This window comes from Pogoniulus pusillus, chromosome 8 (assembly GCF_015220805.1).
Source record: "Pogoniulus pusillus isolate bPogPus1 chromosome 8, bPogPus1.pri, whole genome shotgun sequence".
Lineage (NCBI taxonomy): Eukaryota > Metazoa > Chordata > Aves > Piciformes > Lybiidae > Pogoniulus > Pogoniulus pusillus.
The window spans coordinates 2,668,302-2,690,960 of record NC_087271.1 but is presented as its reverse complement, the minus strand read 5'-3'; the positions used below and the strand labels follow the sequence as shown (position 1 = coordinate 2,690,960).

Sequence of the window (22,659 nt, the reverse complement as noted above, 5' to 3'; positions counted from 1 at the left end):
TTGCTCTGCCACTGCTCAGTGCTTGCAAGTCTGTTCACAATCAAAGAGCATCTTGGCCATCTGTATAAGCAGGCACTGAAACCAGCATGTCTCTGCTGCCACCTTCCTCATGGAGCAACAGTCTTTGAATCTCACAAAGATCCTCTTTTAAATGCTGTTTTTTTTTCCAACTTCACCTTCATTGGGAGTGAGAGCATATTTAGACTTTTCTGCACTTTGATCAAAAGCTAGAAGTCAGGAGAATCACAGAATCACTTAATAGTTTGGGTTGGAAGGAACCTTCAAAGGCCATCTAGCACAGCCTCCCTTGCAGTCAGCAGGGACACCCCAAACTAGATGCTGAGAGCATCTAAGCAACAAGCTGTTTAGAGACCCATCCGACCTGACCCACAATGGTTCCAGGGATGAGACGTGTACTACCCCTTTGGGCAAGCTGGGCAGCTGCCTCACCACCCTCATGGCAAACAATTTCTTTCCTATATCCAGTCCGAGCCTCCTCCCCCCCTTTTTAAGTTTAAAACCATTAGCCCTTGTCCTATCACAACAGGCCCTGCTATAGAAGTCTGTTCCTGTCTAACTGATCCCCCTTTAAGTCCACAAAAGCCAGTATAATGTCTCCAAAACGTGGCTGGTCTGCTCTGGCTGCCTTCCTCCTGTCACTTTATTGTACAGGGACTAGACTATGGCAAACATACTCTGCAGCTAACATCAATCTTTGCTCTCCTTGTCAGCTTCATTTTATCTTTTCAAGGCTCTGTTATAGTGATCAAGGTGGGAGGTACAGGGCAGTGACTGCTGGTGCAGAGGTAATCCCACTCTGCTGCAAAGGATAACTCCCTGCTCCTGGGTACTTTGCTCCCCTCAATCACTTCTGACCTGAAAAGGCAAGTGGTGGCTATGCTTCAGTTCGTCTCTGCATGAAGCTCTGGAGGAGGGTGCAGGCAATTCGAACGGTGTGGGATGGATGTCAGCAAGCTGGGGCATCGCTAGTTAATAGTTCATAAAAATCTCTGGTACCCAGAAGGAGCCTGGTTATGTGACTGCATCAATCTGTTCCAGGGGGTGACCAGAGGCAGCAGAGAGAACCTGCTCTGTGCAACCACTCTCAGTGCTGTGCCTGCTAAGAATGGTGACCAGGCTTCTTCCAGGGCTGCTGTTATGCACTGTAACATCCCCTCATGCAACCAAAACAATTCTATGGTTCTACACTCTAACAATAACAATAAGTGACCCCAAAAATCAAAGGCTTGCAAGAGATAAGAGAGGTTAGGTATCTTAGAGGTATGCTCCTTGGTTTGGGTCAATATTCCTCTCCTGTGCTGAAAAAGAGATGTCAGATTAAACAAAAGAAAAATAAGGCAGTCTCATTCAAATAAGGGGACTGTCATGGAGGTGTGTCCTTGAAGTCAGATTGGACTTGATGACCTCTCGAGGTCCCTTCCAAACTCTAAAGTTCTGTGATTTTCAAAGAAACCCTAGGTCCTGCTGAAGGGATTTTCACAGAAGGGTTTAGGTTGGAAGGGACCTCAAGGATTATTGATTTCCAACACCCTGCCATAGGCAGGGACACCTCCCACTAGAACAGGTTGCTCAAGGCCTCACTCAACCTGGCCTTCAACACCTTCAGGGAGGGAGCAGCCACAACCTCCCTGGGCAGCCTGTGTCAGTGTCTTGCCACCCTCACTGCAAAGGACCCTTTCCTAACATCTAGTTTGAATCTCCCCTCTGCCAGTTTTAAACCCATTACTCCTCGTCCTGTCATTACAAGGCATTGTCAATAGTCCCTCCTCAGCCCTCCTGTATCCCCCTTCAGATACTGGAAGGCCACTATAAAGTCTCCTCAAAGCCTTCTCTTCTTCAGACTGAAGACCCCCAGCTTTTGTAGCCTGTCCTCATAGAGCTGCTGCAGCCCTCTGAGCATCTTCATGGCCCTCCTCTCTACTGGCTCAAACAGTTCAATGTCCTTCTTGTGTTGTGGGCTCCAGAACTACACACAGCAGTCCAGGTGAGGTCTCAGGAGAGCAGAGTTAAAAGAGGTAGAATCCCTTCCCTTGCCCTGCTGGCCACAGGATTGCTGTATGGGCTGCACTCACACTGCAGGTTTATCTTGAGTTTTTCATCAGCCCAGACCCCCAGGGCCTTTCCTCTCAGCCATTCCCTGCCCAAGCCTAGATCTGTGCTTGGGATTGCACCAACACGGTACACTTTGCCAGCTTAACCAATGCATGGGATGTACACAGGCATTCAGACTACTTTGCTGGAAGCCAAATAACAGAGCACTGACTTCTTTTCCATCACTGAATGTTATTTGCTGGTTGACTATAGCAGCAAGCATTGTATGTGGGAGAAATATTTCCTTCATGCAAGGAACACTGGACTTTGTGGGAAGAAACTTCATTCAGAACTGAACTTCTGTCACTCCATTTAGAAACCTACCCCCTTCCTCCTCTTTCTAACCAATATTTAAATTCATTGTTTAACACAAGATGTAAAATATTTCCTGACCTTTGGAAGATGCTTTATTTCTAATAAGGATCCTTTTCAAGAAGGCTTTGAGTACACAAAAGGAAAACTGATTAGACAGCTAAATATCCTCTAATAAGAAAAGTTAATAAGGAAAATAGTTCTGATATTTCTCCCTCTGATAATGGTGCCATTGTTTTGATTTTAGAGGTACAAGTGAAGCCTGCATTCAGCGATGCATTCCCATGACTAAATCACCTGTAAGATTGCATTTTGCATTTGAAAGCTCTTCTACAAGGTTTTTCCCAGAGTAGATGCCCCTACTGCTTCTTTGATGCGGTTAAGCAATTTCACACAATCATGTAATAGATTAAATTAGACTTAGTCTCCCTTGAACGTTTTTATGCGAGGCCTGGGTTATGGATGGAGATCAGCAACATCAGTTCTCATTGAAGGAGCACACTTGAAGGCACTTAGCACTGTGCAGGAAGGGCTTAGATTGAGGAATCAAAAGTGAGAACACAAACCTTGACTTGCACAAAACAAATATGTTCCTCTTTCAGTGATCTTACTCTTTTCCACTGCCAACTATGAGCTGGAATATCAGGTTGTGCAATTTTCTCCTGCTCCCTAAATAACTTTTGAAGATGAGAAAACAAATAAATCCACTCCACTGCACTTAATACCTCATTATAGTACTCTATGAAGGAGACAGAGGATCTGAGTAAAAATAAAAAGGTTGCAAAAGTTCTTTTGTGTAGCCAGTAACAAACTGCCCATTGACATCACTACTGAAGAGTGGAACCAGTAATGGGAAAATTAATACTTAATATTTGCTTTCATCTGTAAAATGTAAGTAGTATTTAATGAAGGCATTAGGTAACCAAAGAAACTGTGGATACTGCCCTGTGAGGAGAGGCTGAGGGAGCTGGACTTGTGCAGCCTGCAAAGAGGAGGCTCAGGGCTGACCCTGCTGTCTACAACTACCTAAAGAGAGGTCATAGCCAGGTGGGGGTTGGTCTCTTCTCCCCAGTAACCACCAATAGAACAAGGGGAGGTCTAGGCTGGATGTTAGGAGGAAGTTGTTGCCAGAGAGAGTGATTGGCATTGGAATGGGCTGCCCAGGGAGGTGGTGGAGTCACTGTCCCTGGAGGTGTTGAAGCAAAGCCTGGATGAGGCACTTAGTGCCATGGTCTGGTTGACTGGGTAGGGCTGGGTGCTAGGTTGGGCTGGCTGAGCTTGGAGGTCTTTTCCAATCTGGTTGATTCTATGATTTTCCTGATTTGTTTATTAGAGATTATAGATTCATAGAGTTCAACTAAGAGGAAAAAAAATCCCACCACCCTTTATCAGACAGTCAGCTCTAAATAACATAATGGAGGACATAAGCATTTCCCAGGAAAGAAACATAATAATGAACCTTGATTTTCTACTACCTGGCTTGTATTTAGAGCCCAGTACAAGGTGCAAACAAAAGCTTCCTTTTGATTTCAGAGGGCTTTGGCTCTATGTTACTTAACAACTTTGGTAATGAAGTGTCTATTGCTTAATGAATGTCCCATTTCACACAGAATGCCAAGTTGGAAGGAACCCCAGGGATCATCTGGTCCAACCTTTCTAGATGATAGTGTAGTTTAAAAGAGCTGGCCTGGCACCCTGGAAAGCAGTCTTAAAACTGATCAGTGTAGGGGAATCCACTACTGAAGAGTTGATTCCAAAATCTGACTGTTCTCAGAGGGAACAGTTCTATGGAGTTCAATGAGACTGTCCCCAGGAGCAGCTTGCACCTGTTGCCCCTTGTCTTTTCTATGTGAATCCTTGTAAAAAGAGAGTCTCCATTGTCCTAGTAGCCACCCTTCATGTACTGGTACATAGTAATAAGGTCTCCACTAGGCCTTCTCTTCTCAGTTTACTAACCCATTCCTCTCAGCCTTTCTCCATATGGCAGGTCTTCCAGTCCTCTCATCATTCTCATGGCCTGTCTCTGAACGCTTTCCCTGCCTGTCTGCATCTTTTTTGTACAAGGAGGACTGAAACTTCTCTGGATATATGGGAAATGTCTATGCTTGGGTTGTCTTCAGAACGAGGACTAAAATAGTCAGATACTGCTTTTTTCAAGAGAAATTAAAATACTTCTCTACTCATAATATGTGCAGGTACAAACATCATTTTAGTGTTGAATTTTGGCTCTTCCCCTGGTGATGACTGCAGGAAGGACTTCCCTTTACTCCCACACTGCCAACCTGCTTGGCCTACATCGCTACTCACATCCTCTTTCCTTCAAGTTACTGTTTGCTTTGTTTTGCTCTGAATGAAACGAAGGAATCTTTAAAGTGAAAGTTATTTGGGTCGAAACAGTAAACCACATGAAACACCCAAAATAACTCTGGTTTGTTTTTTCTTTTCCTAGGCTTACTCAGAATTCTAGCCAAATTGGCAAACGAGATCAGAGCTTCAGGTTGGTGGGTGTGAAACAAAATCCCCCCAAAATCTGAAAAACAAGTCACATGTGCCTAATTTTAAGGACTTCAGTGGAGAACATTAAACAGCTCTGTCTAACAGGATTAAAATAAATTTACCTTCCAGGGGCTGCAACTTCTTCCTCCATGTGCAATGACAGTTTTATTAACATAAGATGATGCAGGATTAGACTGTAAATATTTAAATCCCAATGCTTCCTGGAATTAAATCTGGGAAAGGAAAAATTTCAGACTGTTCCTTACCTAAAATAATCTATTTCACCAATGGGTCTATATGGTCCACTCTTCTGATAGGTGATTTAGGAAATGGGATACTGAGTCACCAGTTAGTTTATGTTTGGTGTAATTTGCCCAGAATACTTCTGAGCAATTAGCACTCTGGTCTGAAGGACAAAATTACTTTGACAAAATCATGCCTAGGGGCTACTCCATGATGGATTCAGAGTCCCAGATTTTCAGTACATGTCTGGGATTGACAGGGCCTCAGTGTGTAAGGATATCCTTTCATGTTCATTTGTGTGATAACCTCACTTTTGTTGGCACAGGGACATGTTGCCTTTTAACCTGACTTAAGGAGCTGGCCCTAGAATTAGTCTTCATCATTTTGGATAGCAAGTTGGAATCAAGATTATTTTGCCAGATGGCATCTAGCCTGTCCAATATGCATTTTACCTGCTCCATAAATATTGATGACTTTAATACATTTGTGTTCTGCCATATGTTTCTTAAAGGTACACTTCCAAAACTTGACTTGGCTGTGTGATTTAGATGAAATTAATCTGCATTCTGTAGTACTATAAACGAGATCAGGATCACATGCATTGTGTTTGTGGATGGAAGACTGAGAATGAGTCTGTGTGTGAGGGCACAAGGGAATAACTCTAGAAGATTTACATTCCTGTTCTGTTCTCAGACTCCTAAGGTCATGGATATTAAAAAGAGACAGTGTGTAGGTGGAAGGTGCTTTCATCATGTAAACCTTATCACACAGAAAGGAGATCTGGTGAGAAGGAACCCCCTGTTCCCAAGACCCTGCCACTTGGACAACGTTGGAAGCATTTTCTCCCTCTCCATGGAGAAACTCTTGTGCTCTGTCAACTCACTGACATACCAAACATCTCCAAGAAAAAAGAAAACAAACTACTGAGAGAGGTTTTTTTAGACCCACAGCTGTGTGAGCACCTCCTAACACACAAGCTGATGTACTCTTCAGATATTCCCCTGTATAAGCACTCTTCCCTACACCTTGCCATTTAAAAGACATACAGCTATATGCTTGCTGATGTTTCTTTGGACTCTGTCATTTCCAAAGCAGATGGGTTGTAGAGTAACAATTTGCCCTCTTCTTGTTTATGCCACTTTCCTGATTCTCCACCAAGGTTACAGACCCATTCACAGCACCGTGACTGAAATGGGAGTGGGGCCAGGGCTGCTGGCAGGAAAAGGAGAGATGTGGGCTAGTGAAAGCCCAAGAACCATTCCCCCAGGCTCTGGTAGCCTTGAAAAAAGCAGCACTGTTTCCAGTGGGAGCAGCCTCATGCCCCACGGCTGGGAGATGTTGGCTTTCACTCACAGCAGTTTTCCCTCTGTTGAATTCACCACCTTGCCTCATCCAGGGTGAGGGGAGGAAAGAAGGCAAGCAGCTTTGCCTCTGCCTCTTTTCACATTACACTTCTGTTACTTCATTTTCCCACTCCAATTAGATATTCTACAATTAATACCTGGATATTCTCTGTGCATTTATTTTTCAAGTTGCTATATTCTGCCATATCATAGAATAATAAGTGCTGCCCTTCAGTGTAAACTGCAGACAATCAGAATGCTACATTTCACTAAATACTAAACAACATACTTAGTGTATTACAACAGTTAGAAATGATAAAGAGATGCCACATTTTATAAAGGAAACCAATATTTTCCATCAACATTTCCCTGGGTTCCCAGTGGAAAAGGGTTTTTTTTCAGAAGTGAAAGTGCTAAGGTCTAAATAATTACAGCTAAGCATCATTGTATTTTGGTAGGAATTTGTGATCATTTCCCACTCAGGTGCACCTTTTTTGGTAGCTACTTTAAAAATACAGAGGTAACTTCAAAAATTATTTAAGACAATATTTGCATACATCAGTATTTTTCCATCTTTAAACAGTTCTGTGTTTTGGTAAAGTTATCTACTCCTCTTTGCACAGGGGAAATAGCACACCAGTGCTCAGCAGCAGCAGAAGGAAAACACAACTAGAAAACTTGCTGAGAATATTTGCAATGTGCTTTGCTTGATAAACAATAACCACTTCAGGGCTGAGCATATAAAAAAGGAGAGCTTAATGGTCTTGCTGATGCATTGGTACATTAAAGGCAGAGGCTCAGTTTGTTGGCACTGAAATCAGACAAAAATCCATCTACAGCACAATAGAAATGTAGGCAGCTAAGTGCTTCAACTTTGCTGCATCAAGTGTAATACCAAATGACTTCAAGCACCAACAAAACTGTCAGGAAGGTCTCTCTGCAAAGTATATTTATGTAAACTCTCTTCAAATTAAACAAATAATTTCCTCATCTTTCTATTTTTATAGCCAGATTCTAAGAGGTTTGGTCTGTGTCTGCTCTCACTACTTAACTGGGCTTTCAACTACATCTGTGAGTAGGGCTATGAATAGAAGTGAGAAGGTTGCTAGGAGAATTCGGAGTCAGAGCCAGGATTAATCCCTGTGCACTAACTAACGACATGGCAGCAGCCACAGAGGTCAGTATTTATCAAAACTTAAACTGACAGTGACAACACTGTCCAGAAATGCAGGCTGCTGGCTGCAAAGAGAGGCTGGGCCATGATGGATGTTTTACATAAGATTTGATTTGCCTGAAGAAACTTGAACTGGTTACATGAAGGTAAAGAGGCAAATGATATTCAGTACTGATGGAAGTGCAGCATCCTTTCTATACATTCAATACACATTAGCTATGCATGTTAAAGCTTGGAAAAATCTCACCTGACCATGTTTAAAAAATATAAATGATCTGGAAGAAAGCCAACAACATCAGCCTGTGAGGGGTTCAAAACCAGGTCAGATCCCTATTAGGTGTAAATCAGCAAAACATCACCAGACTTTACATATCTAAATTAACTTTCACCAAGTAAGAATATATCCTTTCGCTGGTTGGATGAGACAAAGAGAAATCCACATACTACCTTGAAGAGCTGGCATTTCTGAAGCCAACAGTAATTTGTTTTAGCTTGTAATAAGAGCTTTAGAGGTGTTCAGGACTCACTACTGGGTTGGAACAGAATATGCTAATCTGTGCAGGTGCTAAAGCACAGTAACTTGACAGATGTGAATGGGGGAGGGAAAAAAAGTGCTTCTCCATCATTCAGTTCCAATTTGTTGTTTCTAAATGCAGGGAAAGGCTGAAACAGCTCAGAAGGTTTGTTTGACCAAATACCCAACAAGGAATACATAAAATAAAGAAGAAACAAAACAAAACAAAAAAGCATTCTAAGTGTTAGACCAAAACTGCAGTAACATTAGTTGTGGACATGCCATAGCAAATCCGAACTACTGTGGCAGTAGAGCTTAACCAAGCACCTGTAACTCTTTCAGAAGACAGCACGTCAGTCTTATCATTCTTGGGTTTTATTCTTGCTTGAGATGAACAATTTTACCAGTACTCAATTATTTGTTATTTTTTGCAACCATTCAGGTGTGCCTGCAGTTGCTGTGGAACTAAGTCAACAGCTCTGCCTACTGTATGCTGGCACTGTGTTTAAAAACCAATCACTTGTGGAAGGCATCAAGGCCTTGTCCTCAAAAACACCCAAGCATTTGGATAAGTTCACTGCATTCGGATCAGACCTGCACTGGTCACAACAACATAAATGCTGTTGCTTGCTCTGCTCCCAGCAATGTTTTCTTTCTGTTGGTTTGCACCGCAGGCAACAGTTACACAGAAACATCCACAATAGGAAAAAAAAAACAACAATCCCCAGTAATAGGTTAGAGCAAATTGTGGCCAGCAGGGCAAGGTAGGTGATTCTGCCCCTTTACCCAGACCCCACCTGCAGTACTGGGTGCAGTTCTGGAGCCCCAACACAAGAAGGACATGGAACTCTTTGAATCAGTCCAGAGGAGGACCACAAAGATGCACAGAGGGTTGCAGCAGCTCTGCTGTGAGGACAGGCTACAAGAGTTGGGGCTTCCAGGAGAGCTTATAGTGGCCTTCCAGTATCTGAAGGGGGTTACAGGAAGGCTGGGGAGCGACTACTGACAAGGCCTTGTAATGACAGGATGAGGAGGAATGGGTTTTAAGTGGCAGAGGAGAGATTCAAACTAGATGTTAGGAAAGGGTTCTTTTCAGTGAGGGTGGCAAGACACTGACACGGGCTGCCCGTGGAGGTTGTGGCTGCTCCCTCCCTGAAGGTGTTGAAGACCAGGTTGGATAAGGCCTTGAGCAACCTGTTCTAGTGGGAGGTGTCCCTGCCTGTGGCAGGGGGTTAGAACTGAATGATCTTTGAGGTCCCTTCCAACCAAAACCATTCTATGATTCCGCACAGCAGCTCACTTTCCCCCATCATGCATTATTTTGCACTGGTTAACCTGGATTTCCAAGTGTCTTTTTGTCACCTAATGATTTAGTTTTGTCTTTTTATTTTTTTCAAGTTTGCTGTGTTTTTGCACTAGTTATGTACCAAAGACAAGACCTCCTATTTACCTTTTGGAAAGTTAGGTTTCCTTAGCAGTTACACTGTACTGACTGATGTTAAAGCTGTACTCTTGAAGGACACCCATTGGATATTGAATTTCTCCAAATCTTCACCTACTAAACTTTAAGTAATTGTATAGCTTGTTCATTTTCCTCTGTTCTGTGCCTTAGAGCTAAGCAGTCCCTGAATGACCCTGCTCATCCACTTTCTCTGTGACAAGCCCTTTCCTAATTACTCTTCTAGCAAGTTAGAGAATACAACTGGCAACCCCAGAACATCATTTATCTAAAAGAGGTCTTAACAGAAGGAAATATTTATAGGCAGGTGAAACTATCTGTGAGACCAAAATTCTCTCAGGCCTTGCAGAATGGCAAGGGTCACAGTCCCTATCTTTAAGGCTCATGCTAATAGTGTAAAGATGGCTAAAACAACTAGTCTCTGACTTGAGAATGGAAATACACAATCTTTGAAGTGGTTAGAGGAGATATCTAGCCTGAGGGAAGAGAAAAGGTTACACAGGTGTGAGGAGAACATAAGGTATGCTCTGAGAAGACATTATATTTAAGACACACTCAATAACTTAAATGGAAAGTTAGAGAAGTCAGGATTTTATGGTTACATATGATCAAAACAAACGTGTTTGTTGCTTCTAGTTTCAGGTTTAATATGTTCATAGAGTCTCTCCTCTTTGGTGAGACAGTTACACAGATAAGCTAGGGACACATTTCTTTTAAAAAGAGGTTAAGAGCTCTGGAGAAAGAGGACTCTGCAGATAACCAAAGGATCCAACAGCTTTTCAAACATTTTCCTCTAGTCTGACCATAATCAGCTGCCCAAAAATGAAATTAGTTCATCTGGGGCTCAAGGTCAGAAAATTAACTTGGTGAGTATATAAGTTCTCACTGACAGAACTCTGCATCTCCTATTAAAGCCCCTCTAAGGGAAGCAGGCACTGATTTGAGAAGCACATGTACAGTTTTAGTCACCTATGTTCTCATGTTGTCAGTGACTACACTACAGAAGCCAGAGCCTCGACTGTTTCTGACAGACCTAAGCTACTGGGAAGTTGAAACAGTGAAAACACAGTGTTTGTAATTCCTGGGCTGCTGAAGTCTGGAGGAGGCTTAATTCCCATATTTTCTTTTTCCTAATACATATGCAATTTACTTCTAAAGTCACAAGCACTGTGCATTCTGTCACAGAGCTCAGGAGCCCCTTTTATTGTCTGAGGCTTGGATTTATAGTGTTAATATATCATACAATGTCTCCAGAAGAGTAAGGGTATAGAAAATTGATGGGGCAAAACATGTCTTGGTTTGATAACTGAGGTAGCCAACATCAAAACTTTTACTTGCTCCTAAGGTTGTTATTGCTATTGAAAAGCATTTCGTTCTTTGAGGGCTTGTTTCAAATCACTGCCACATCTTCCTTTCGTTCATGTCCCCATAATACAAGTGAATTTTTTTTCTTGATTACCTTCCTCTCTAGACTATTCCAAATCATCCACATTTAAATCACATGCTTCGGACCATCAGCAAAGAACATCTCATATGGGTTTTGTTGCTGAGAATCAGCTTAATTTATAGAATCAACCAGGTTGGAAGGGACCCCCACTTGGCTATGACTTCTCTTTAGGTAGTTGTAGACAGCAAGGTCAGCCCTGAGCCTCCTCTGCTGCAGGCTGCACACCCCCAGCTCCCTCAGCCTCTCCTCACAGGGCTGTGCTCCAGGCCCCTCACCACCTTTGTCGCCCTCTTCTGGACACCTCAACATCTCTCTTGAATTGAGGAGCCCAGAACTGGACACAGGACTCAAGGTGTGGCCTGACCAGAGCAGAGTACAGAGGCAGAATAACCTAACCTCCCGGGTCCTACTGGCCACACAGTTCCTGATTCAGGCCAGGATGGTATTGGCTCTTCTGGCCACACTGCTGGCTCATGTTCAGCTACTCTCTACCAGCACCCCCAGGTCCCTCTCTGCCTGGCTGCTCTCCAGCTGCTCTGTCCTCAGCCTGTAATACTGCTTGGGCTTGTTGTGGCTGAAGTGTAGAACCTGCACTTGGCCTTGAAAAATCTCATCCCATTGGCTTCTGCCCCTCCGTGCGGCCTGTCAAGGTTCCTTTGCAGGGCTCTCCTGCCCTCCAACAGATCTCTCCAATACTGACAGTCCTCCTCCATTTTAGAGTCTGTTACAGTTCTCATAAACAACTTTCTAGAGATCTGAATACATTTTTATTCACAGAGCAACCCACACCATCACCACAATCCTAATAACCTTGTTAACTAAGTAGTTCCACCCAGCACAGCATTTCTTCTTGTCTTCAGAAGTCTTCCTAATAGTGGCACTAATGTGTCTTTCCTGCTGTCTACTTCAAGCAGCAGTTCAGTTTTCCTGTTTTACCTTCTAGGATTGTTTTATATTTGACAGTCAGGTTGAGGAAGTAGGAGAATTGTTTTGTGTTCTATATCCTTCTGCAGATACACTACATGACCCAGACAAATGAAATGGTATTTCTGATTCTAAGGCTATTTCCAAAAGGCAAATCAGAATCTATATGTAAATGTAAAGACAGATAAAAAGAGTCTTAAACCCCTCATATACACTGAAATAGTTTTCAGTACTAGAGTTTCAACCTTCAGTACAGCCATTGTTTAATTTCTCATGTTAAGTCTTCTCTGGTTGAGTACAAAACCAGTGACCTTCACTGAATTATGAGAGCTATTGGGAACACTTTATGCTTCGGTATCTATTTCTTACTCGTGCATTTCCTGACTGATAAAGACAAGGAGGTGAAGACTTAAGTCTGCTGATGATGTTGGGAGGATAAACTGCTGACTTCTGCAAAAGAATGTTGTGTCTTATATTAATCAAAACCCAAAACAAACCAATCCTGAAATAAAAGCAAATGCTCTGTTCCTTGGTTACACAGTATTTCATCTTCCATTTTTGCTTAAAATACTGCCAAAAAGCTAAATAATATGAAAATATTTCCTACAAAACATGGGTAAGTCAAGTTCCTTGATTACATTCTTAGTTCTGGTAAGGAAAGAGATAAAGCTATGCTAATGCACACAAGCAGGATGAGCTGGAAGCCTTGGTGCAGCAGGAAGGCTGCGATGTAGTCACCATCACAGAAAGGTGGTGGGATGCACCACATGACTGGAGAGCTACAATGAACGGATACAGGCTTGTCAGGAAAGACAGGAGAGGGAGAAGGGGTGGCCCTTTATGTTAAGGAAGCTCTTGATGCCTGCGAGCTTGTGACTAATGATGAGCAGATTGAGTGCCTGTGGGTAAAAATCAGAGCACCAATAAGACTGACACACTGGTTGGAGTCTGTTACAGACCACCCGAGCAGGAGGAAGAGATGGATGTGTAATACTACAAACAACTGCAAGATGTTTCAAAACTGTCAGCCCTTGCTTCAGCAGGCAACTTTAACCTGCCAGATACCTGCTGGGAACTCAACACAGCAGAGAGGGGGCAGTCTAGAAGGGTTTTAGAGAGTGTAGAAGATAACTGTGTGACACAGCTGGTGTGCCAGCCTGCTAGGGGTGAGGCTCTGCTCAACCCTCTATTTACAAATAGAGAAGTTGAGCTCAGTTACTGTTATATAGTCTTGCTTGTTCTTTCTAGACCTAGTAATTCCTCTGTAGCACCTTTCCATGACCAAGTGAAGAACTGACTATTATTAAAATTGGTGGTGGTGGTGATGTGACAAGAGTTCTGAATAGCAAAATTAATAAACAATATTAATTTTTGAAAGATAGCACCTTGCATTAATTAATTATCTCTCCATAACACTGCTGGATGTGGTGAAGGCTGTGAATGTCATCTACCTGAACTTCAGCAAGGTCTTTGCCACTGTCTGCCACAGCAAACTTCTGGCAAAATTGGCAGCCCTTGACTTGGGCAGAGATACTCTGTGCTGGGTTAGGAACTTGCTGGATGGTTGGGCCCAGAGAGTGGTGGTGAATGGTGCCACACCCAGCCAGCAGCTGTCACTAGTGGGTGCCCCAGGGATTAGTGCTGGGCCCAGTCCTGTTTAATATCTTCATTGATGGTTTGGATGAGGGGCTTGAGTCCAGCATCAGTAAGTTTGCAGACGACACCAAGCTGGGAGTTTGTGTGGATATGTAGGAGGGCAGGAGGGCTCTGAAGAGGGACCTGGACAGATGGATGCAGCCCAACATCATGAGTTTTAACAAGCCCAAGTGCTGGATTCTACACTTCAGCCGCAACATCCCCATGCAGTGCTATAGGCTGGGGAAAGAATAGCTGGAGAGCAGCTAGGCAGAGAGGGACCTGGGGGTACTGGTCAACAGCTGGCTGAACAGGAGACATCAGTGTGCCCAGGTGGCAAAGAAGGTTGACGGCATCCTGGCCTGCATCAGGAATAGTGTGGTCAGCAGTACCAGGGCAGTCCTTCCGCCCCTGTAATCAGCACTGGTTAGGCCACACCTTGGGTCCTATGTCCAATTCTGGGCCACTCAACTTAAGAAGGATGTTGACATGCTTGAACATGTCCAGAGAACACCAGCGACAAGGCTGGGGGGGCTGGAGCACAGCCCTACAAGGAGCAGCTGAGGGAGCTGGGAATGTTCAGCCTGGAGAAGAGGCAGCTCAAGGCAGGCCACATTGCTCTCTACAGCTACCTGAAAGGAGGCTGCAGCCAGGTGGGGATTGGTTTCCTCTCCCAGGCACCCAGTGACAGCAAGAGAAAACAACCTCAAGCTGTGCCAGGGCAGGTTCTGGGTGAATGTTAGAAGTTCTTTGCAGAGAGAGTGATTGGCATTGGAAGGGACTGCCTGAGGAGGTGGTGGAGTCACCATCCCTGGAAGTGTTTAAGAGGAGGCTGGATGAGGCACTTAGTGCCATGGTTTAGTTAGTTAGAAGGGTTTGGTGATAGGTTGGACTCAATGATTTTAGAGGTCTATTCCAACCTGGTTAATTCTGGGATTCTGTGAAATATTGATGTAAATGGGACAAGTATTTTAACTGAAAGAGGTGCATGATTGTATTGATAGTATTATCAAATGCCTTTTATGCTGGAAATTGAACACTATCATTAATTTTCAAAGCACTGCAGCAGCAGGAAGACTACTTATTAAATCTAAATCACCTTGTGAATGAATTCAATGTTGGAAACACACATGGTTATAGCATTTTGATATAAATGAAGACTCATAACAGTTTCCTCTTCCAGACTCTGTTCCACCATTATGTTTGTTCAAATCAGTTGTTCCCTGTGCAGGTGTACATGCTACAGAAATTTGGCTTGATGCACATTTACCTATTTCATCCAAACACGAGACTTCTTGGGAAGCTCTTAGCTTCCACTTACAGAAAAGGAAAATCACATTATGTAAATGGCAAATCAAAATTCAGCATTAGTAATTGCTAAAAAAATCTCCAAACCCCTGCATATTTAGTGATAGAAGCATCCCAGAACTTCACAGCTCTCATCCTCTCCTGCCGTATGCTGCAGCTCTGCAACAGAAACCCATACCAGTAACTGAAACTGGTGTCAGGCAGAGCCAGAAGGAACAGCTTAAGATCTCAATTTGTAAATATCACTGGACCACTCTGAAATGGGCTCATTCCTGGCTTTGCCTTAAGCATTAGTTGAAGGGCCAGTTCTGTTTCATTTCCCTCTCTTTTCAGCTATTTAGCATAATTAATTTGATCAGCCCAGTGAAAGACTTGCTTCTTTCTCTCATGCTGCAACGATGTAATTTCTTTGACCCCTATTTCAACCTTTCAGATTTAAGAGGTTCACGTAGTTAGCAGTGGTGACTGTTGCACTGTTAGCAGGTATACTGCCAGAATAATTGCTGCAATAGATGGAAAAATGTGTGTATTTCTGTCATGTTGCTCCAATTAAATATCTTTTTAGGCAATTCTATTTAGATAACTTTGGGGAAACAACCTAAGTCCCATAATTTTCAAGACGACAAAGAGCCCACTTATAACAGAATCAACCAGGTTGGAAGAGACCTCCAAGATCATCCAGCCCAACCTAGCACTCAGCCCTGTCCAATCAACTAGACCATAGCACTAAGTGCCTCATCCAGGCTTGGCTTGGACACCTCCAGGCACGGCCACTCCACCACCTCCCCGGTCAGCCCATGCCAATGCCAATCACTCTCTCTGCCAACAACTTCCTAGCAACATCCAGCCCAGACCTCCCCTGGCACAACTTGAGACTGTGTCCCCTTGTTCTCTTGCTGCTTGCCTGGCAGAAGAGACCAACCCCACCTGGCTACAGCCTCCTTTCAGGCAGCTGCAGACAGCAGTGAGCTCTGCCCTGAGCCTCCTCTTCTGCAGGCTGCACACCCCCAGCTCCCTCAGCCTCTCCTCACAGGGCTGTGCTCCAGGCCCCTCACCAGCTTTGTCGCCCTCTTCTGGACACCTTCCAGTACCTCAACAACTCCCTTGAATTGAGGAGCCCAGAACTGGACACAGTACTCAAGGTATGGCCTGATCAGTGTTGAGTAGAGAAGCTGAAAATTGGTCTCCCTGAAAACACTAATGCTGATTTCTGGTGTGCACACTCTGTCCTGGATCAGCAGTACCACAGAATCAACCAGGTTGGAAGAGACTCCAAAATCATCCAGTCCAACCTATCACACAGCCCTAACCAATCAACTAGCACTCACTACACGTAACATGAGGGGATGTACTTTGGACAGCAAGTTGTGTTCTGGCTTATTCTCCTCCACTCTTTAATCATCCTTACTCTTTAAAAAACTACTTTGACTCTCTAGATTGTTTGGGAACAAAAGCTGTGGCAAGTACAGGCTGTATCAGAAGTGCTTCCAGCACTGGCCTGTATTTTTTTTCATACTGAGAATTCAAAGCAGTTTTGGAGGCTATAAATTTATAAGCAACAAGGCAGATGATGGCCCAATAGATCATAGGGTAATAATATACTAATAGGACACACTCTTAGCTGATGTCCATATGATGTCCCAGACAGTCATTGTGGCTTGGGCACATGAGCATCCACCTCAGTTTCATGCTGAGCTCAACCATCCACTTTTTTTAATAGACATGCTCTGATGATAATTGGGGTTTTGTCCAAAGCAGTTGTTCTGTAAGACATGATACTCAAGGTAATACTTTTATTTGTATTTTATGGGCTCTTGTTTTGTTTTGTTTACAATTATCAGTGCCTGCTGTGGGTTCTCTGGAGAGCTTTTTTTTCCTGAAGCAGGTGCATTTTCAGCTCATATAATGGATTTACAGATATTTGGCCATAAATAGATAGTGTTAAATGCTGCTGTAAAAATGAGATAAATGTTTATTACCCAAAAGGTTAATAAAAAAAATCCACCTGGGACCCTCTAGAAAAGAATTAATCCCTTTAAGCCTGTACTGAACCAGTGACAGTTGTGCAAGATTCACAAGCAAATTGCATCCCTAAAACATCCTAAAAGCAGGAAAAAAATCCCAGACTGCATACCACACTAAATGGAGTAAAAGGCATTCATGAGATAAGTGCTGAAATTAGATAATAAATGGTACCTAGTAGCAGCATCTGTTTACACATAACCACTTTCAGCATTAGCTAAGTCCCACGTTAGGGTAGCATTCCTTCCCAACTTTAGTATCAAAAAGTATCATTTTATCACAGTGGTGCAGAAAATCTCAGCTGAAAGACTTCTAGAATAGTCAACAAATAATCCAAAATAGTGAGCAAATAATCCAAAATGTCAGCAGGAAGAGAAAAGAGCTTTTGGCAGGCACAGGGCATTTAATGTATATACAATATTTTCACTGAGTTGCTGAGGTTCTCATGCCTGGTGATAACAGATTACATGCAGTTGCCATTTTACTCCCCTTTTGCCTCCCCTGTCTTGTTTAACAGAGACGTTACATGTAGTGGCTGGGTAGAGATAGAATTTGTTTTCATAGGAGTGTGGATGATAGCAAGGCCATCAGACTCAGCAGTTATCCATAATCAAGGGAAACTAGTATGATATGTTCACACATTACACAGTCCTTTAATGCAAACTCTTCCACACAGCCACCTTTAACAGCCTTTTCTGGGGTGCAGGCAGAACTTAGGTTCTCCCAAAATCAAATTCCTTTTGGCCTCCCCATGTTTTCAAGTGTCCTCGGTCCTTATTTCCAGTCATACTTCACTTCTGATATTTTTTCCTAGCAATAGACAGGGCAGCAATGACCAGATATTCTTGCTAGACGTGATGATTAGAGTTCAGAGTAATTTGGCCCTTTAAGCTCTAAACAACCTGACTGTCATCTCCCTCTTCTGGCTGGCTGATAGAATGAGACAATAAATCTAAATTTGCTTCCCCAAAGGAATTCACCTCCCAAAGGAAGTAGACTTAGGATAGCTATGATAGGTAGATGATTTCCACACCATTTGGCAAGTAAATCCCAGATACTCTTCTCTCATTCTCCTTATTCCAAATGGCTGATGGATTCTATCTGGATGAGGACTGTCTTCTTCAAGGAAGGATGAAGAGCATGCAATAAACTGCATATATCTAAGTGACTGCTTGAAGCACACACTAGAGGTGAACCCAAGGTAAAAGATGCTGACTGAGATGTGAGCTTCCCTACAGCTGCAAACATGCTTCTGGGTGCAGGTTTTTACTCAACATTGCACCATACCTCTATAAAAGGTATTTAATCCACAAACTGCAGCTCCTAAAGTTTTCAAACTCTGTGCAGAAAGGCAACAGTGGTGTGCACCTTCGATGCATTTTGGTAAAAAAAGAATTGCACAAAATCAAAACATGAGTTTCAACACATGGTGCAAACTAAGGAGTTGTGAAAAAAACTTTTGCCAGCTTAACACAAAATACTTTTTTTCTCCATCTCCTAAAGTCAAAGTTACTGGAGCATTTATATGGATGTATTTATTGTTTAGAAGACTGGCTTAGGTTATAGGGATTGTGAGCTTTAAATTCATAGAAGTCCTACAGTCTTTGACTTGTGTATAAGTGGGGATAGCAATGTATCCCCATTAAGGCATGAAAAAAGCCACAGCTAGGAGGTATAATTTGGTCATAGAATGGTTTAGGTTGGAAGGGACCTCAAAGACCATCTACTTCCAACCCCCTGACATAGGCAGAGACACCTCTCACCACAACAGGTTGCTCAAGGCCTTATCCAACTTCGCCTTCGACACCTCCAGGGAGAGAGCTGCCACAACCTCCATGGGCAGCCTGTGCCAATGTCTCACCACCCTCACCGCAAAGAACCCTTTCCTAACATCTAGTTTCAATCTCCCATCTGCCACTTTAAACTCATTATCACTTGTCCTGTCATTACAAGACCTTGTCAGTTGTCCCTCCTCAGCCTTCCTGTACACCTCCTTCAGATATTGGAAGGCCACTATAAGATCTCCTGGAAAGCCCAAGTCTTGTAGCCTGTCCTCATAGCAGAGCTGCTGCAGCCCTCAGATCATCTTCGTGGCCCTCCTCTGGACTGGCTCCAACAGTTCCATGTCCTTCTTGTGTTGGGGGCTCCAGAACTGCACCCAGTACTACAGGTGGGGTCTGAGTAAAGGGGCAGAATCCTCTCCCTTGCCCTGCTGGCCACGCTGGTCTTGCTGCAGCCCAGCACACGGTTGCTGTCTAGGCTGCATTCACACTGCTGGCTCATGTTGAGCTTTTCATCACCCCAGACCCTCAAATCCTTTTCTTCAGGGCTGCTCTCAGCCATTCCCCACCCAGCCAGGATCTGTGCCTGGGATTGCACCAATCAAAACGTTTGATCAAGACTTTGAATCAAAATCTGGCCAGTACCTGAGTAATTTTTTCAGGTCACTGTATTCAAACTCTTTTTATACATGTTCTCCCCAAAAGTCACATACTTGCTTTATGCTGTCTTCTTCCATTTATTATCACTGACAGCTTCCCAACACTACAGAGGTTCCCAGAAAATCACTACTTTATCCTTCCACACAGTAAACCCCCCAAAGACTTTTTCTTTTATTGGATACAAAATGCTTTAAGATCTAACTGTTCCTTTAGACACATCAGTGGTAGTATGTGAGGGAATTTTGAAACTCCAGTTTCTTTTACAGTACTCTGATGCTTGCTGAAATCTATCCTGAATTTAATGAAGTTTCACAGCATATCAGAAGTTTATGGCAGATGCTTCAACCCCCCACAAACTTTGTGATATTTTAAGCTAGTTCATAGCTCCAATTAACTCTGCAATTGTGTATCCCCAGGTTTGGAGTCCTGGGCTGATAAAATAGCCTAATTCCACCCTGAGATTGACAAGTTATTAATTAGGACAGCAGGCCTGTCACAACCTCTAAGCATCACTAGCACTTCCCCTAGCTCCTTGGAGAGATGTATTGTCACCTACTATTGGGATTAAGCTTCTCAGTAGCAAAACACAAGCCTCGGTTATAGCAGTGGATTGAAAATAACTCTATTGGTATTTTTGCAGCCTGCTGGCCTGCATTTCTTCCTGTTTGATTTTATGGCTAAAGTCTCAGACCAGTGAAAACAACAAGAGTTTTGTCTCTCACTGAGGCCAGAATTTCACTCCACATATTCTACAGTGAGTTCTGAGAGAAAGAATGTAATTAAGAAAATAGATTATCAAGTGCAGTGGAACAAAAGAATCCTTAAAATATCCTCAGCTGTCTCAATAATGGAGATAGCAACTTGGATAACTTGGGGCAAGACTTAATCTACATAATCTTGCCATAGTGGCTGAGAAAGCAGCAGCCAAACTTTAATAAACTAATAGTGAGTCATTGTTGTAGGAGAATCATAGAATCAACCAGGCTGGAAGAGACCTCCAGTCCAACCCATCACCCAGCCCTATCCAATCAACCAGAGCATGGCACTAAATGCCTCATCCAATCTTTTCTTGAACACCTCCAGGAGCAGCAACTCCACCACCTCCCTGGGCAGCCCATTCCAAAGCCAATCACTCTCTGTGGCAGGAACTTCCTTCTGACATCAAGCCACAACTTGAGACTGTGTCCTCTTGTTCTGTGCTCAAAGCACTTGTGAAAAACCCACCAGTTAACAGCATTGTGGGAGTCCAAAGTGGAGGGAAGCTTTTACAAAGGACAACTGAAGGGTGACATTCTTGGGACTCCCTGAAAACTGAACCCTTGACACAAAGGGAAAGTGCTTGGGGTTTGGACTCAACAAGAGCTGCATGCTTCCATATTACTGTTTGCATTGTATTACTTCATATTCTCTAATGAGGCTATTATCATACACCGATGATGATTGCGTGCAGCAGCCTCTGTTGACAGCAATGGCAGATTCTGTTTAAGACAGTTCTCAGTTGCATTGTTTGTATCTTCCACCAGCTGCAGAATGCAACAGAATACACACAGCATATGTAGAATCAAGACAAAAAAAATGAGAAAAGACAATTTTTACAGGAAAACAGGCTGGGTTTTCAACAAGAGTACTGTACCCCTTTAGGAACATTCACATTTACTATCATGTACTTTCAAGTCACAGTGCTAAAGTGCTTTTATAACTCTGCTGGTCTAGAGACAGCTGCTTTGTTGGATTAGATGCACCAAAAAAAGCTCTAGCCAATGCCATGTAGGTCACCATGTGGGGTCCTAGCACTTGCCACACTACAAAAGCATTATTTAAGAGCGAATTTTGTGGAGATGCCAAGGGGCCCCTGTAGCATCTGGGTGTGCTGGTTTCTAGTTCATTGCTCAGACAAAAATCCATGGTTTCAAGGCAGAAATTGGAAAGGGTTTAATAGATAGATTTTTGTTCAATGCAGAGCAACATCCAGATTTTAGTCTCCTGTGTATTTATTAATGCCATCAATGTATAGGTTTATAATCACACTTCTCAAAACACATTTAGGCCTGCAGACATCTTGTAGAAATAACACAAGCACATAGAAAAGCAACACCATCAAGAATGTGTACCTAATTGCTTTCCAGCCTGTATAATGCAAATTTTTGCAGTAGAGTTAGTCATAATAATTAAAAAAATCCTACCTTTTCCTGTCAACACTTTATAAGGCTTCTCCATCTTAACACTATTTAACCACTAACTTTGAGCAAAGAAGGACTTAGTCATAAAGTTTCAAGTCATCATTGCAGATTTATGCGTGACCAGTGTAAGATGCATTGATTATCACATATTAGCTAAGATTTCAAGGACTGCCCAAGTGGGGAGATTACACAAAAGCATTTTTCTCTTTTAGGGAAACATTAAGTCTAGGTCATCCTAACAATAGACATGATAGAAAAGTAATGCTATTCATAGCCAGACTGGAAAAACAGAAATCCAACTTCAGCTGGTTCAAGTCCATGAACAGTGTAAGACTCTCCCCTAAACTTCAATTAATACATTGCTATTCTTTACACATTGGTAGACATGTGACATGCTAACTCACACTAACACACCCCAGCAAGACAAGCAACCACATCACAACTCAGATATATATGGTTTTACCTAAATCAAGTAAAACACATAAGCAACTGACTAAAAACCAACAACAGTACAGCATTTGCAAAAAGCTTGAGACACGCGGAGAAAGATCTTTCTTAAGAGGTACACAAGAAGCTTCCATCACCACTTACCCCAAGTTTCCCATTCCATCTTGCTTTAAAAAGGTAAAGAACAATATTTCTTTCCTACCTACCCCATCTGAAGTCTTGCCTCTGCTGAGGAGATAACATGAAGCTCTTCCACACACCACCAAAACCAAAAACTGTTCTGCCATAAAGATATGGCCCTTAGAAACACTTAGGTGCACCTGTGGGCCTTAAAAAGCTTCACCTGGGTATCATTTGGTTCAGTAAGCCCTGTGTTCACCTGCAGAATGTTAAGATCTAATCATGCTCTGTAGGAAAGACTGAGCTCAAAACAGCTTTCGGGTGAAGAAACTTACCAAATGTGGAGACTCAGGTTGTCCCCATAAGCATGAAATGGCAAAATGCCTTTTTTTTTGACACAATCATCTTCCAGAATGGACTTTTATCCTGCAGTGTTTGCAAGGTCTGTGTTTTCTCAGCATTTGAGGCAAAGAAAATGCTCT

The 22,659-nt window shown here is 42.9% G+C and overlaps 1 protein-coding gene across 10 annotated transcripts in view; it reads right to left on the bottom strand.

Moving 5' to 3' along the window:
* NFIA (nuclear factor I A) overlaps window positions 1–22,353 on the bottom strand; it is a 422,658-nt gene extending 400,305 nt beyond the window's left edge. For all 10 annotated transcript variants that reach the window (XM_064147011.1, XM_064147013.1, XM_064147002.1 and 7 more), the window contains exon 1: window positions 22,264–22,353. The gene's annotated coding sequence lies outside the window, so the exon portion shown is untranslated. The remainder of the gene's footprint in view (window positions 1–22,263) is intronic.
* Window positions 22,354–22,659: the final 306 nt, after the last annotated feature.